General features: G+C 40.8%; 1 protein-coding gene across 5 annotated transcripts in view; it reads left to right on the forward strand.

The window, feature by feature from the left end:
* The window catches only part of LOC136886178 (calponin homology domain-containing protein DDB_G0272472), a 156242-nt gene that overhangs the window by 58517 nt on the left and 79010 nt on the right, over positions 1–18715 (forward strand). The window lies entirely within an intron of this gene.

The following is an 18715-nucleotide window of genomic DNA, read 5'->3' on the forward strand; positions in this document are numbered from 1 at the left end:
TGTCTTGATATTATTATTATTATTATTATTATTATTATTATTATTATTATTATTATTATTATTATTATTATTATTATTATTATTATTATTTAAGTTGCAACTATATCAAACATTGTTCTTTCTTACGGTTAATTTGTAAGTCAAAAATGACTTCATCAACTGAGTTCTCTGTAGGAGAGTCATGAACGAACGGCGCTGGGAGATCGTTAGAAGTGCCTGCAAGGAGATAAGCTCACGCCAAACTTCCAAGGACTCGTCTGACCCTCAAAATCGACTCAAACACATTCCAGCTGCTGTGTCGCTATTTCGGTACGCGTCTCTGCATTCGAGTGTTAGTCAGCTTCCACAAATAGCGGCAAGTGGTATGGCGAAGACACGACACGACAATCCTATCCTCTGTGAGTCAGCCTCAACATGTGATTAGCACCCGTCTTACCTGAGGGCACAAGACAATCACCGTCCGTGAGTCATCGCCTTCTCTCTGGCCAGGAGATTCGGCGGTTTGGAGGCAAAGAGAATAAGAGATTGTAATAAACATGTAGTTACAATTGCCATCGTGTATCAAAATAACAGGCAAAAAATTAACCGTAAGAAAGAACAATGTTTGATATAGTTGCAACTTCAATAATAATAATAATAATAATAATAATAATAATAATAATAATAATAATAATAATAATAATAACTGGAAGGTGGATTTTGGCATGTTTGCATGTTTTATTTGTTTCAAAATATAATATGCCCATTAGAAATAAAGGCGATTCATAACATTTAAAATCGAATGGCTAAGTTTAATAGTGTATATAACTGATAAACGGGGTTAAAAGTCAGGTTGTGAGTTTCACAAATAGGAAAAGTCCTCTCAGTTTTAATTACTGCGTTGATGGGGTGAAGGTTCCTTTTGGGGATCATTGTAAGTACCGAGGTGTTAATATAAGACAAGACCTTCAATGGGGTAATCACATAGATATGATTGTTAATAAAGGGTGCAGAACTCTGCAAATGGTTACGAGGGTATTTAGGGATTGTAGTAAGGATGTAAAGGAGAGGGCATATAAGTCTCTGGTAAGACCCCAACTAGAGTATGGTTCCAGTGTATGGGACCCTCACCAGGATTACTTGATTCAAGAACTGGAAAAAAAATCCAAAGAAAAGCAGCTCGATTTGTTCTGGGTGATTTCCGACAAAAGAGTAGCGTTACAAAAATGTTGCAAAGTTTGGGCTGGGAAGATTTGGGAGAAAGGAGACGAGCTGCTCGATTAAGTGGTATGTTCCGAGCTGTCAGTGGAGAGATGGCATGGGAGGACATCAGTAGACGAATAAGTTTGAGTGGTGTCTTTAAAAGTAGAAAAGATCACAATATGAAGATAAAGTTGGAATTCAAGGGGACAAATTGGGGCAAATATTCGTTTATAGAAAGGGGAGTTAGGGATTTGAATAACTTACCAAGGGAAATGTTCAATAATTTTCCAATTTCTTTGCGATCATTTAAGAAGGGGCTAGGAAAACAACAGGTAGGGAATCTGCCACCCGGGCGACTGCCCTAAATGCAGATCACTAGTGATTGATTGATATTCATGTAATACATGCATATTCTTAACATATGTGCATATCACTGCATAACTGCAGTTTTTATTATTATCATTTTATATTAAACAACAGATATAACGTAAGGGGCCCATATTTCGTCCCCTTAGCAGATTTGCACTTGTAGAAACTCAGGAATATTATGGACAAGGCTAGATATTACTGAATACATTCTCCACTTACGGGCAAGTTACAAAGAAACTGTTATAACGTAAGGTAGTCAAAATTTGACATAAACACTACAAAAACTAAACTTCAAAAAATGTGTTCGTAATTTCGTCCCACATAGAATTTATGAAAAGTACAATTAATCCCTATTATATAAAGCCAGAAGGCTAACTGAATCACTTACTCACTGACATTAATGTTTACCCACTTCCAGGAGAGCAGACACTTGAAATTTGGCAGTCTGATAGCTATTAGGCTGCAACCTAAGAAAAAATTCAAAAAGTTCAAATTTTTAATTTTTACTCCCCCTCCCCCGCCAAACAAAATGGCGAACGCAAATTTCGGGTGCGCTAGAGAATTGAAATTTAGCAAAATTATAGCTTCCACCCTGTAACCGACGGGGAAATTCCAAAAAAAATGCAAGGTTAAATTTTTACCTCCAAAGAATTTCGAAATATTGAGCCAATTTTTATTCCGGTGCAGACCATCGTTTCGAGGCACTTTGTAGGTAAACGGTAATTCCTATTAAAATGGATAACATTTTCGGCACCTAAAATGAACAGATCTACAACTTTGGTCCTATGCATTTTTTTCTATCTCGACCACTTCTACCATAGATAGAGCTTCATTTTCCCATTTTTGGTCAATTTTGTTTAGTTTCCATGTATTATTTTACTGATTCACACACTTATGAGGCAGATAGAAGTATGAAATTCAGCAGGCTCTTTGGCACGATCATTGGCCATATCTAAACCGAATGTCATTATTCTAGCAACCATACATGTACGGAAAAATGAAAGGAATATGCGGAAACTGTACTGCAATTTCAGCCCAATCTAAGTTTCTAAAACAATCTAAAGTCCAGCCGATAGAGATATGCCAAAACGTCAAAGAACGGAAATTGTAGGTCGTTTCATCGTCGATACGCCTAACAAGTTTCAAGACTGTAGCTGTCGGCTACGTTGGCAAAATCATTTCTCAACTTGTAAAAATCGTACGAAAATTGCCCCACACCGAAATGTTTACTTCAATCTATACTATAAATCGCCAATATGCGAGAAAATATCCTGGAACTAAACATGTATGCCACTAAAAAAGCGGTCCGGTGACGCAAATCTTTTGTTGATATGACATACCGTTTCGCCACAGTAATCTTCTAAATGACCACTTCTAATGCAGAGTAACCGGAAGTTTGGGAGCAGAGTCCCCAACGAGCAAAAGCGAATTTTAATATATGTTTCCTTTCTAACCTTACCAAACACTTTCCCTATAGCGAATTACTTCAAGGCCATTTATGAAAAATGTTTTCTCGGTATTCTTTTTAACACAGTCTTTCAGCGTTGCTCGTGGGATGTTAAACGCTTTACTTGCACGTCTGTAACCCATTATACTTTCCCTCACTGCCTCATGGCCTCCTTATCCCACTGCTTGAGTTTTCCCACCTGAAAATAATGAGAAACTTCATAAATAACAAATAAAAATAAGGGGGACGAAATTGCGAACACTCACTGGTTTATGATAATGGCCGCTACAGTAACTGATGTCAACGATTACACAACACGAACTACACCACACGACTGAAATGCAGTTCAGTATTTCGTATTTCATACACATATCAGTGCTCACTCTAGGAATAACATGATCTTAATTTGAATGCTGCATGAACTCAGCTCAGCATGAAAAATGAATCTTCCTTGTACACGGAACTAAACGTGGTGCACACAGCCAACTCACAACAAGACGACGGGATGAGGCTACTCCTGTCCGCACGGCTAAATATTAGGTACCAACCGTACAAACTGCAAATCCCTAGGGGGACGAAATTAGGTGCGGGGACGAAATTTGGCCCCTCTGCCTTATTGTATACCGATATTCAAATTGGTACAAAAACGCAATGAAATGATTATGGATAAAATTCCATTCGTTGCCGGAAGTCTTTACAGTTCATTGTTGTTGAGAGTCAGTAATATTAACAGGAGCTTGACAATGTGTGTGTTTATTACGGTGGCGGTGGTGTCCGGATGATGGAATCATACAAAAATAATTATGTTTTACGATACCTGAAGTGTAGCAGAGTGGAGAGACCCTTTCTATATGCTTGCCAGGGAAGAACCCACCCGCCGCATAACTTGTCCTTACTTATATAGAAGAATTATGACCGTGGCAGCCAGAAACCAAAGAATGCCACCATTTTCTTCATTCCTATCGTCTTGTCACCAGTCGGACCGAAACAATGCAGACCATGGTCTTGTCCAGACCAGTATCTTGTAGCTTTAACCTATCTTTCATCATTGTCGTTCATATTTCGTGTTATTCAAGAGCTGTGTGTAATACTCCGAAGCTGGCAAGCTTGCTCGGTGCATTATGAGTTTGTCACCCCCCTCCATGATGGATCTATAACCTATACCGTATTTACGCGAATAATACTCGCATATTGAAAAATGAGGAACAAAATTGTGGTGAGGGTTTTATTAGAGTCCATGTTGGCTTTTTTTAAAATCAGCCTTCCTAAAGTTAGGGTGCGGGGATTATTCGGTGGGCCGTATTTACGCGAATAATCGCCGCATATTTTTTAAAAAAGTGAGGCAAGAAATTGGGGTGCGGGTTTTATTTGAGTCAATGTTGGCATTTTTTAAAATCAGCCTTCCTAAAGTTAGGCTGCGGGGATTATTCGGTGGCGGGGATTAAAGAAACACCTAAATGCATTCTGCTTCAGCAATGGATGTACGGAGAAGCAACTTTACACATAGAAGGAAAAATATAATTTTGCAGAGTATGCAGGGGCATACGCAGAGAGGGGCATCGGTGTCTCTGAGGCACCGGCTTGAGAAAGAAGGAAGTTCAGGACCGGCATTTATGGGATCAAGGATCTTCTGGAAAGAGTGAGAAGACGATCTGCGCAAAGTGCTCTGAAGAGCGAAGAACTGCATTCTCGACCAGGATGGAGTACTGCTAATCCAGAAAGGCTGACAAATATTATCCGTGGTCCTGACTGACCGAAACTATATATTCAAATAATAATACAACCTGTGACAATAAAGTTCGGTGAATGAAGTCAGAATGGTCGATACGGCAACACTAGCGACACACAACGCTGCAACTGCGTAGCAGCAGGTTTTGACCACCTGCTCCCAACGTTGTTCAGTTGAGCATCGTGTGTGTGTCCTGTAAGACCTGTTTGACACAGTGCGTGTTTAGTGTGTTGGTTCTGAACTGCGAAGAGGAACATGAACGACCAAAAGATCAATGTACAGTTTTGTTTTAAGCTTGGCAAGACACCGAAAGAAACGCATGCGATGCTGGTACGTGTTTAGGAAGATAAAGTACTGTCCTTGACATGTACGAGGGATTCGCCCGTTTTTTGAGGAGGCCGGGAAAGTGTTTCTGACAACCCCGTAGCGGAAGACAGGCAACCGCTGTCAGTGACGATAACATTGAGAAGGTGAGGACATTAATCACGAACGATCGGCGATTAACTGTGCGCATGATAGCGGATGAACTTTAGATTAACCGTGAATCCGTGCGACAAATCGTTACCCAGAAGTTAGGGAAGAGGAAACGTGTTCTCGTCTTGTGCCACATCACTTGACGGACGATCAGAAGCAGGCACGTTTATAGGCTTCACAGGATCTTGACGAAACGGCGAGTGCGACACCAAATTTCCTGAACTGTATCATCACTGAGGATGAAACTGGTGTCTCAGGTACGATCCTGAAACGAAACGGCAAAGCATGGAATGGTGTTCTCCGGCATCCCCTCCTCGGAGAAAGGTCAGAGCCGAAAAGTCGCGCATCAAAACGATGCTCATCACATTTTTCGATAGTCAAGGCATTATCCACAAGGAATATATACCTGAGCGAACGACGTTGAATGCTGCACGGCGTTCATTGACATTTTGACCCGTTTCATGAAACGTCTACGCAGGGTACGACCCCAGTACGCACAAAAAGGTTCATGTTTTTTTGTCCATGACAACGCTCGCCCACACACAGCCAATATCGTCAAACAGTTCATGGCAAAAAAAGGGCGTGGTGCAACTTGAACATCCCCCATACTCACCAGATTTCAATCCTCCAGACTTCTTCTTATTCCCACGACTCAAACTCGCTTTGAAAGGAAAGAGATTTGACGATATTCCTGACATCCAACAAAACGTGACGAGACTTTTGAACACCATCCCAAAGGAAGCCTTCTTGCAAAGTTTCTAGGACATGTATCGCCGATCTCAGCAGTGCATAGTTATGGGAGGGGACTATTTCGAAGGACAGTAAGGTTACTGTCGTGCATTGTTCACCTATATTGATAGTGCAGGACTATTTACCGAACTTTGTTGTCACAGATTGTACACGCGTCTTCATTATAGACTGTTATGACATTTAGCGTTCAGTTTGCAAGCCTCTGTGAAGTTACTAAACGCCACCACAACCCACTATTTGTACCCAGCTCTGTAGCCACGTTTAGTTCTATATCTCGGAACTTTCAATCATTAGAAACTGAGTCTAATCATCGCCGTCTTGGTCTCACTCCCGTAAAGCAAAGTTTGCCTGAAAACAGGACGATGTAAAGATAGTTTCGTCGCAGGGTTGACTTCCTTCTTACAGAACCCTGTTGATCGCAACTGTGAACTCACTGCAATTAGCTTTGCTGCACTTGATTCAACCTCACTTACTATACTACAATCGTGGGAGAATACGGATCCTAAATGCTTCAAATGATCTGTTTGTTCGAATTTTTGCTTTACGTCGCACCGTCTTATGGGGTGACGATGGTATAGGAAAGGCCTAGGAGTGGGGAGGAAGCGGCCGTGGCCTTAATTAAGGTACAACCCCAGCATCTGCCTCGTGGGAAAACAGGAAACCATGGAAAACCATCTTCTGGGCTGCCGAAAGTGGAGTTCGAACCCGCACGGCCACTTGCTCGGTCTGCCTGTTTCAGTTTTGTATTCCCAACCTGACATTCGGTTCCCTTAGGTGTTTATCCTACTGACATCGCTTTAGTCACGGAAAGGCCAATTTTTATATCATACTCATTGCATCTCTGTTTTCAAGTTCTATGATATTAGATTACGGGCTTCTAGACTCCTTTCATCTTCCTTTCTGGGCGCCAAGGTCTTGGTCCACACAGCGCCACACTCCAAAGCAATAATAGCCAAAATAGCTAAACGTATCTACCTGCAAAACTTGTATTTATCCTTCCGCGCGAATATATATATATGTCTTTATTTGCTGTTTGCTTTACGTCGCACCGACACAGATAGGTCTTATGGCGACGATGGGATAGGAAAGGCCTAGGATTGGGAACGAAGCGGCCATTGCATTAATTATGGTACAGCCCTAGCATTTGCCTGGTGTGAAAATGGTAAACCACGGAAAACCATCTTCAGAGCTGCCGACAGTGGGGTTCGAACCCACTATCTCCTGGATGCAAGCTCACAGCCGCTGGGCTTAATTCTTGTTAACTGAGAAATAATTTACTCGATTACAAATTACTTTTTTCAACAACTAATCAGTGAAATTACAACTACGAAATCGCTGTCTTTTCTTTTCACATGGGTCTGAAATGATAGCACAAGGTTTTTGAGGAAAAATATATTACTTCACTTTCTGTGGTTTTGTTGTTAGCGTGGAGACATTCAGTAGCCATCATCGCTAAGTAAAATTAAACATGAAACCTGAAATGTTCAAAAGAAACATTGCTCCAGAACAAAGTTGGTATTCCACACTCACGTTTTCGTTATTTTGAGGACCAACTAATTCACTACATTTTTCAAATAATAATAATAATAATAATAATAATAATAATAATAATAATAATAATAATAATAATAATAATAATAATAATAATAATATAATAAATGCGTGTGGCTTGGTGCAGCTCTTTCCGAGTTGACGCTGCATGGGCGACCTGCGCGTCTATGAGGATGGGGCCCTACCTATGGTGATTTCTAATAACGAAGACAGCACACACACCCAATCCCCAAGCCATCGGAATTAACCAAGGAAGGTTAAAATCCCCTAGCTGGCCGGGAATCGAACCCCGGGAACCTCTGCCCCAAAAGCCAGGACACTAACCTTTTAGCCATGGAGCCAGACATTTATTCAAATAAGAGAGTGGAAATGCCTTAACCCGTTTTGCAGCTGTATGTTTCTTCCTTTTCCATTATCAATCACATCCAAACTTAGGAAGTTGTTCTGTAGTTAAAGATTACCTAAATCTCAGCCAGTAACACAAGCTGCCAGTAAATGAACGAATGCATAACGAAGAGGAAGTACAACTAAGCAACCATCCTTTTTATAACACTAATCACATAGAAAAAATAGAAGTGATCCGACACTTCGAAAAATGAAAGTATCGGCCAAAGAAAGGCAAGGGCGTGAAAATGAAAGACTCCCTAGGCCTCGAATGCTCTAATACCGCCGGGGTCGGAAAAGAACGACACTCGATCAAAGGAGGTCGAATAGGATTGATGAAAGTGAGAAGCCTGGCACAAGTAAGTGGAAGTATTATACCCTTGCTGTACGATCACTACTCAGGTATTTGATCCTAAGTGATTCAGTTTCAATCAATCAATCAATCAATCAATCAATCAATCAATCAATCAATCAATCAATCAATCAATCAATCAATCAATCAATCAACATTGATCTGCAATTAGGGCAGTCGCCCAGGTGGCAGATTTCATATCTGTTGTTTTCCCAGCCTTTTCTTAAATGATTGGAAAGAATTTGGAAATTTATTGAACATCCCCCCTGATAATTTATTCCAATCCCTAATTCCCCTTCCTATAAACGAATATTTTCCCCGATTTGTCCTCCTGAATTCCAATTTTGTCTTCATATTGTGATCTTTCCTACTGTTAGGAACACCACTCAAAATAATTCGTCTACTAATGTCACTTCACGCGATCTCTCAATTGACAGCTCGGAACATACCACTTAGTCGAGCAGCTCGTCTCCTTTCTCCCAAGTCTTCCCAGCCCAAACTTTGCAACATTTTTGTAACGCTACTCTTCTGTCGGAAATTACCCAGAACATTTTTTTTTGTTAGTGGCTTTACGTTGGACCGACACAGATAGGTCTTATGGCGACGATGGGAGAGGAAAGAAGTAGGAGTTGGAAGGAAGCGGCCGTGGCCTTAATTAAGGTACAGCCCCAGCATTTGCCTGGTGTGAAAATGGGAAACCACAGAAAACAATCTTCAGGGCTACCGACAGTGGGGTTCGAACTCACTATGTCCCGGATGCTAGCTCGTAGCTGCGCGCCCCTAACCGCACGGCCAACTCGCCCCGTGAACTTACTATTTATTACCTCTAGTTCTTCAATGCCCCATATTTCTGCTCCGTACCGTGCTCTGGTTTTTACAAATGAATACTCTTGGTGTAACGTTTTGCGAGTGTTAGAGCTCCATACGATATGTGTCGATTACCAGAATGGAACGATTACAATCTTATTTGAAGAAGTAAATTACGAGTAAAAAGTGTCATTTTGTGAAAAGGAGCGTTTACAAATAAACATGTCCGCCTCTGTGGTGTAGTGGTTAGCGTGATTAGCTGCCACCCCCGGAGGTCCGGGTTCGATTCCCGGCTCTGCCACGAAATTTGAAAAGTGGTACGAGGGCTGGAACGGGGTCCACTCAGCCTTGGGAGATCAACTGAGTAGAGGTGGGTTCGATTCCCACCTCAGCCATCCTGGAAGTGGTTTTCCGTGGTTTCCCACTTCTCCTCCAGGCGAATGCCGGGATGGTACCTAACTTAAGGCCACGGCCGCTTCCTTCCCTCTTCCTTGTCTATCCCTTCCAATCTTCCCATCCCTCCACAAGGCCCCTGTTCAGCATAGCAGGTGAGGCCGCCTGGACGAGGTACTGGTCATACTCCCCAGTTGTATCCCCCGACCAAGAGCCTGAAGCTCCAGGACACTGCCCTTGATATGGTAGAGGTGGGATCCCTCGCTAAGTCCGAGGGAAAAACCGAACCTGGAGGGTAAACAGATGATGATGATGATGACAAATAAACATTTCTAAAAATGTAATCGTTACAATTCAATTAGTTTTAATCAATTACTTCCCAACTCTGGATAAAACAAAACTTGATGCATGATTTAGCCCCTGACGGATTTCTTTTCTTTTCTTTCTTTCCGTTCACCCTCCAGGGTTGGTTTTCCCTCGAACTCAGAGAGGGATCCCACCTCTGCCACCTCAAGAGCAGTGCCCTGGAGCGTGAGACTTTGGGTCGTGCGGGATATAACTGGGGAGAAGGAACAGTACTTCGCCCAGGCGACCTCACCGGCTATGCTCAACAGAGGCCTTGTGGGGGTGGGGGGGATGGAGAAATCGGAAGGGGTAGACAAGGAAGAGGGAAGGAAGCGGCCGTGGCCTTCAAGATAGGTACCATCCCGGCATTTGCCTGGAGGAGAAGTGGGAAACCACGGAAAACCACTTCGAGGATGGCTGAGGTAGGAATCGAACCCTCCTCTACTCAGTTGACCACCCGAGGCTGAGTGGCTCCCGTTCCAGCCCTCGCACCACTTTTCAAATTTCGTGTCAGGGCCGGGAATCGAAGCCTGGCCTCTCGGCGTGGCAGCTAATCACACTACACGACAGAGGCGGGCCCCAGATGGATTTGTTAAATTAAGTTTACCCTTGATATGAGTAAAACGGAACGTCGAAATTGACGAGCAGACAGCCAGATGGCGTCAAATTGAAATGTCTGCACACGGTAGCTGAGGCCATACGATTATTATTATTATTACCCTTGATATGCTATGAGCTGGCCAACCCTGGGTTACAGCACCGCAAGTAGTCCACACCTTCTTCCCATTAATCTAAATGTGTGAAAAGCCGTTTTACTAACAACCAGAATGATGGAATCTGGCAGCGTACAGTTCAGGCGTTCGGCTTCGTATGACGTAGAAGGAGGTCTGGGCATGGCGCCAGAGGTACGATAAATAAACATTCCATGGAACATCCGTGTCATGTCCAAAACACTCACTCAAGGATGGCAGGCAGGAAACAGGGTGGACAACTTTGTAACATCACTGCTTTTGACCTTCAGGTTTCTTGAAAGATCTTTCTCAAACTTCACGTGAACGAGGACTTAAACCGTGCTGTACTTCACGTAAGTAAGGAGCCACATGTGCTCAGTGAGTGGCGTTTGAATACTGCGCTTTAATTTCTTAGAATTTAGTTGTATAAAATAGCGAGAAAATAGCCGACTCTTGTGGCGAAGTCGGTTAGTAGTTTCCCTTCTCTGCCCAAGAGAGCAGATTCGATCTCGACTGAGGTCCCTGGCTATTAAAGAATTCCCACTGAACAAAATTCCGGCACCTTGGCGTCTCTGAAAACCACAAAAATAGTTCGTGGGACGTAAAACTAATAACGTTATGATAACGATAATGGTGATGAATATGATTAAAAAAGAAAAACAGAAAAAAGAGCCATGTCTCAATGTATTTCAAAAATTTAAAAAAGTACACACAAGAGCCCAAAAAGAAATATATCTCCAGGTCATGGCCATCCATAAACGGCTGCTGATTTCAGATGGCAACCAGCCACAGCCTGCATGGTTGCTAGGTAACATTATCTGACCATCCATTCAAACCTTATATCGCTGCCTGCACGGTTGCTAGGTAACATTGGCCATCCATACCTTACATCACTGCCTGCACGGCTGCTAGATAACATTGTCTGGCCATCCATTCATACCTTACATCACTGCCTGCACGGTTGCTAGGTAACATTGTCTGGCCATCTATTCATATCTTACATCACCGCCTGCACGGTTGCTAGGTAACATTGTGTGACGATTCACCCATACCATACATCACTGCCTGCACGGCTGCTAGCGTTACATTTCCATCACACAGGTGGTGTCACTTTACACTAATGACCACACAGCCATAAGACATATTTATGTCCAATTCAGGAAATTAGACGTACAAGACTGCAGCCACAACATAGCCTACAAGACAACCCTTAACATAATTCAACTCATAAACAAAATCTAGCACCGAGGGCTTAAATTCAGATATAACCAAATTCTCTAATACATCAGCAATGTCAGTCAAATTTCTTTCATGAGATCAGCCATATACCTCCCTCCATAGTTTACTTTTAAATTATTTATTTATTTACCCCACTGTCGGCAGCTCTGAAGATGGTTTTCATGGTTTCCCATTTTCACACCAGGTAAATTCTGGGGCTGTATCTTAATTAAGGTCATGGTCGCTTCCTTCCAACTCTTAGCCCTTTCCTGTCCCATCATCACCATCTCTGTCGGTGCGTCATAAAAGCAAATTGTAAAATATTTATTTATTTATTCCATAACTGGCAACTGAACCATGGCTCATAAAGTCCAATACATTTCAAAGTAGTAGAATTAAGATAACAGATATATTTTCAGAGCATCTTAAGTAAATTGATATTTTACTACGGAATAAACCTATACGTTATAGAGGTGCTGTACATTTTATGTATACAAGTAGTTGAGATAAGAGAACCAATGTTTTCAATCAATCAATCAATCAATCAATCAATCAATCAATCTATATATCAATCGATAAATCAATAAATTATCTTAAGTAAATGTTGTGTAAGTTTGTGAAAATCACATGGGATGAGATCTGGGCTGTAGGCAGGTTGTTGAATAGTTCCTCACCTAAATCTCTGAAGCGTATTCTATATACAGTTGGCTGTGTAGGGGCGGGCATTGTCATCAAGAAGGATAACGCTGTTTCATAGCTGCCCGGGTGTTCTGGCTTGATTGCACGCAACGCGTCTTCATAGCTCTGTGGATTGATTGCGGCCGCATGCCGGAGCTGAAGGAGGTCATTCGTAGACATTGGTTTGCATTGGACGACGACGATTGTGACTGAGTACAGAAGTGGTTCCTTCAACAGGCCGCCAGCTTTTTCAAGAACTGGGCTGACCATTTCGTCACCCAGTGGGATTAATGTCTTAACAGTACTGGTGATTACTTTTGAGGTACGAAATGTTATACTATACTTTCTGGCAGATGACCCGGGTATTTTTACTGTCCCTTACACGATCATCGGGACTCTTCAGTCTCGGTCGCACCGTCGGAGTCTCCGCTGTTGTCGTCTATCACAGAATGAAAATCTGGTGTCCGAAGGATGTCCAGGAACTCCTTGTCAAACTTCGTGACGCTTTCCTTTGATTCTTCCTGAGAGAAGAAATAACCGGATACGTTGATGACATCTTTATTCAACACCTTCCAGGAAGAATCTTCTCAATACTTGTTAAATTCCTTGTTCCTAGCCTGTTGAGCCTCCTCGCTTCATTGACTAATGGGGACTAAAGCGTAGCGGATGATTTATATACCATGCGTTGGGTCCTTTGGTCAAACGTACTTAGCTATCCGATTTTTAGGAGATGTCAACATTATAAACCGCTATTATTTCAAAATCAGTAGACATGAACAGGGTTTGCTCCCATCTACGACAAGTATAATGTATAAAATAAACAGAAATGAGATGTTGATGGTTTAAAAGGGCCTAACATCTAGGTCATCGGGCCCTGATGATATGTGATGAGACAATTTTTTCTATTTGGTTTACGACGCACCGAGACACATAGGTTTTATAGCGATGATGGGATAGGAAAAGCTTAGGAAAGGGAAGGAAGCGGCCGTGGCCTTAATTAAGGTACAGTGTGAAAATCGCAACCACGGAAAACCATCTTCAGGACTGCCGACAGTGGGGTTCGAACCCACTATTTCCCGGATGCACGCTCAAAGCTGCGCGCCCCTAACGGCACGGCCAACTCGCCCGGTCAGACAAAATTAAATGATAGGTTAAAATTTAAACTTTACCCACTGACTAGGATTTTTTAAGATGATAATAATAAGAAAAGCTATAATGAATTTTAAATAGTCAGTGAATCTAATTCGCTATATCTCATATTCCTATGACATGAATTAAAACGGATTAAAATGCGATAAAATTTCAGAAAGCACTATGTTAGAAGTGAAATAATGTATTTTATTGAATTTAAAAGCTCAAATCATATTAAAACATACATCAATATAGATAAAAACATAGTGAAAAGAATAAACACTTAGTGTACAATAAAAGATAAGTTGAAATAAATAAAAAATATAAACTTCACATTTAAAAACAATAAAACAGCCCACTGGTCCCCATGCAACGGATGGCGATGTCTATATTAATGAAATAGTAAAGAAATGACACAGATCTCTTCACGTGTTTATGAGGATGTAAAGGAGAGGACATATAGGTCTCTGGTAATATCCCGATTAGGGTATGGTTCCAATGCATGGGTACTTGGTACGAGAACCGGACAGGATTCAAAGGAAAGCGGGACGATTTGTTCTTGGTGATTTGTGACAAAAGAGAAGGGTTACGAAAATGTTGCAAACTTTGTACTGGGAAGACTTGGGAGTAAGGAGACGAGCTGCTCCACTAAGCGGTATGCTCCGAGCTGTCAGTGGAGAGAGGCGTGGAATGACATTAGTAAACGAATAAGCTTGATTGGAGCTTTTAAAAGTAGGAAAAACATTCAAAATACAAAAAAAGTTTAAATTGAAGAGAACAAATTGTGGCAAATATTCACGTATATGACGAGGAGTAAGTAAATGGAATAATTTAACAAGGGAAATGTTCGATAAATTTCAAAGAACGACTGATAGAGAATCTGCCACCTGGATGACAGTCCTCACTGCAGATCATGATAATCGATTGAACATATCTACACTTTAGTAACACTGATTTCTTTTGTTTCTTTTGCCTTTCTGTTCATCGCTTGAAACCTTTACGTGTTAAGCTACAACCTAACGCTGAGAGGCGAATGTGGGATAAAAACACTGGTCCGAAACGTACAATAATGTTTACTAAACTCCAGTTAAGTGTCTAAAAAAGAATCAAGCTAATTTCGAGTAATACATCCAAGGACTTTGGCAATGCATTCTGCTGCTGTTACCTGAAAGATGACATATGTCTACTGCCTTGATTTCATATTTGTTGGCACGTGCCTGAGTTGTTAAGACAAGGGCACAAAGGTTCTATATCTGAGCGCTTCATTGCGCCAACATGCACCATCGAGCTCCATCCACCGTAACGGTAGACAAACAGCGCGCGCTGCCAGGAAATTAAACCTCGCCTCCACACTCCATCCAGTGTGAACAAGCGGAAATTCCGAGCAAGAAAAATAAACTGGTAATGAGAGAAAAGGATCCAGAGACAATGAGAACAAGGCGCCCGCCAGTGCAATTGTCTTTTAGAATTGGGAAAGGCAACTTCTAGTTCAGTGGGAACTGCACTATGTGTGGTCAGGGAACTGAGCATCATTGTGCTCCTGCCCTTAAATTAAAGAAAGGTGCCAATGAGAGAGTAGATGATGATGACGATGATGACTGCTGTTTATAAAGAGGTTAACATCTAAACCATCGGCTCCTGGTGCCATTATGAGACGAAGATTTAAAATTTGCAAAATAAAATTTAAAAATTACGTGATACGAGTGAGTAGCGAACATGGATGTAAAAAGTCTGATCCACAATGCCTGTTTATTATAAACAGGATCAGAAAAGTTTTAAATATTAATAGATGATGATGATGATGATGATGATGATGATGCTTGTTGTTTAAAGGGGTTTAACATCTAGTTCACCACCCCAAAATATGAATAGACCTAACAGGCAATAAAAATATACTTGTTAATGCCTTGGGGGAGACCCAGCTTAACAAAGGAAGAAAAGGTTAATATTCATTCGATTGTTAAATATGCTACAATGGTTGTTGACAATTGCTGCACATATCCCAGTATTGGCATGCTTGCTGGCAACCAGAAGCAATTTCAATGAACGTACCATTTCCACTTCTACTTCTATTATAACGTTCCAAATTCAAAAGTGTCATTGTTTAAGAAGCCTTTCTCGTGGACAGTCGAGAATTCTTCTGAGGACGCAGAGCACAATTTTCTGTGAAATGTTAAGAATTTCACCTTGTTTTCTTAACACGGCACAAGGCCAAAAGCCTATACAATATCATGTCTATTAGTATGGGCCGTGAAAGCATTAATGACAAAATTTCAATAATATCAGAATTTTAATAATTTAAAATAAAATGTTCAAAATTTCCCGCCATTTTAAAATTATATCACTGTTTCCCTTATAAATTCCAACTTTATAAGAATTTTCGTACTTTTCTTTTTTTTAAGTGTGAATCAAACCTCCAGCTACAAAATTAACCTCAATCATTAACATAGGACTGTGATTTGGATTTTTTGCAGCGTTTTATTCCGAGCACCAGAAACAAGGAAATGCCATTTGGTCCTTGTTTCAATGACGGTGAAATCCTGACATTCACCTCCCCGCGGTAGAGAGGGGGCAACGGCTGCATATAAAAAATAATGAATGAAGGGACCGATTATCTCCCGGTATAAGGTGATCCCCTATACCACTCTTTGAGAGTGGATGAGCGGGTATGGGTAAGGGCACTCTATTGTCCTGGGGACAAGAAATTGTTCCCAAAGGCAGAGGAACCAGTTTGGTCAACGGCATTAGGATGCGGAAGGCAACGGGAAACCACTGCATTAAAGATCCTGAGAGATATTCCAATAAATCCACATGACATGGCTGCAACGTCAAGATCGGAGCTGGCCGTGTGGATCGTCTACCTCCGTTTGGAGACAACGGCTTAAGAAGAAGAAGAAGAAGAAATAAAAATCTTATATAACATCTAATTTAAATCCTATTGATCTGAATGTGGTAAAGATTGTAGTACAACACTATGCAAGGAAAATCTGAATAAATCATAATTATCCGTGAAACAGTAAGAGAGTTATGAAGGAAACCGTGATATATTGTTAAAAAGGCGGGAATTTTTTATTTTATTTTATTTTTAAATGTTATAATTATTAGAATTTGACATTATTGAAGTTGCTTCTGATTGCTCTGAAGCATGCCAATACTGGGATATGTGCAGCATTTGTTAACAACGTTTGCAGCATATTTAACAATCGAATGAATACTGGCCTATATTCTCCGTGTTAAGCTGGGTCTCCCCCCTTAACGTCGCCCTAATACATGGAAGGTTTTAGGCGACTAACTACTTTTATGGTTTCCGGAGACGTCGAGGTGCCAGAATTTAGCCCCACAAGAGTACTTTTACGTGCGAGTAAATCTACCGACACGAAGATGGCGTATTTGATCACCCTCAAATACCACCGGACTGAGCCAGGATCAAACCTGCCAAGTTGGAATCAGAAGGCCAGCGCCTCAACCATCTGAGCCACTCAGCCCGGCAAAAGTGGTTTTATTCCATATTTACACATACAAAGAAAACTGTCACGTTAGATGTTTCGTGTCACAGTGCACAGATACGTTTTACAATGACATAATTTCCACTAAGAAAAGTAAAATTCCTCTTATTCTTTCAGTAAAACGTAACGTATTTACATTCTTCAACAAGTTTAATGCTTGATTTTGCACAGTGTTTTAATGTTGTGTGACTTTCCCTGTTCAATGAGTTTCTGAAAATAGTATTTAAAACTTGTCATGAGACGTCCATTGACAACACATAGCAAGTTTCACCACTAGTGAAGAGACATATATTTACTATTCAATTACAACAACACTGTAAATTCAACAACAGTAGGTATACAGTATGTCTTCAAATAAATAATTAACTAATGTTAGTCCTGGAAAACATTATTGGATTGTTGATGAGCTTATCAGATCATTTAAACTCAAGCAAGAACAAGTCATAGTTTATCCGCTTTGCTGATTTTTTAATGAAATACTTCCTCTCATGCAGAGGCTGCCTTGCGACAAAGCATAATTTTATATTCATTTTTAGAAGTTAAATAAATATTCTTGAGAAATTTTGATGGTAACCTAATTTGGAACAATGGTTTCTTAGAATTATCAACAAAAACCCTTAAGGCTATGATGGGAATCTCCACTAAAGTTTTAATTTTCAGAGGCATCTGCTTCCAAAAATTGGCGGCAAAAACGGGAATTGTTCCCTTCGCTCCAATCAACAGACCCACAATGTCGGTTTCCTCTAGCTAGTATTTCTTCCTGTAGGAAGAGGTGACATTTGAGGGCTGTGACTTGTGCCTTTCAAAGTGAGCAGTGGGGTCGATGATGTAACCTCTAAACCATACCCCTCTTAAGCAAAAATTGTAATTCATCGCGTACAGAAAATTATTTTGAGCTACCTTTAAACTCTTTATTGTCAATGTACGTAAACAGAACAAATAACCAACTTCTTACAACGTAAGTTATACTGAAAATTTCTGACCACTGTAAAATGTAACCACTATTCCCGTAATAACACTGATGAACAAAAAATGACTTTCGGTGAATATCTTTGTATCCAACACGCGTCCTAAGACAATCGAAACATGTTGATTCAAAATAGGCAAATCATTTGTCTCTATCACCGACCGTTCTTGAGATATACGACATCAACCACTTACATATGTTTAACATTGTATCAAAGAAAACAACTCATAGGCAGAGGATTCACTGGAGTACTAATTGCTACATAGAGTAATAATGAACATAGCTTTAGCTAAAGTTAGTGCAAAAGCACCACATGCCAGTTATTGGATTTGTTTTCTACATACCCGCGCACGTAGCAAAACAGATATGGTGAATAATGCAATCTCTGGACATATTAATGTCCAATGTCACTGACAACAAAAATAGAAGCAAGTGAAAATGTTCGGATTTGTATGAAAAATAACGATAAACATTGAAAACAATTCTCGACAAATGAAAAATAAAACTTTTGCCAACATCTTCAAAACATGACGTGATGGAGCGAAACCGTTTTCAGATTTGAAATCAGCATGAAAAACTGCAGTAGAAACAGTAAACACCATGTCAGATGTCTACCCGTTGTCAGTCAGTGTAATCAAATGAACGTTCACCGTTCATTGACCTTCACCGTCTGTGGTGTAACCACTACTTTGCTGTTGCTG

This window comes from Anabrus simplex, chromosome X (assembly GCF_040414725.1).
Source record: "Anabrus simplex isolate iqAnaSimp1 chromosome X, ASM4041472v1, whole genome shotgun sequence".
In the NCBI taxonomy this organism is placed as follows: Eukaryota; Metazoa; Arthropoda; class Insecta; order Orthoptera; family Tettigoniidae; genus Anabrus; species Anabrus simplex.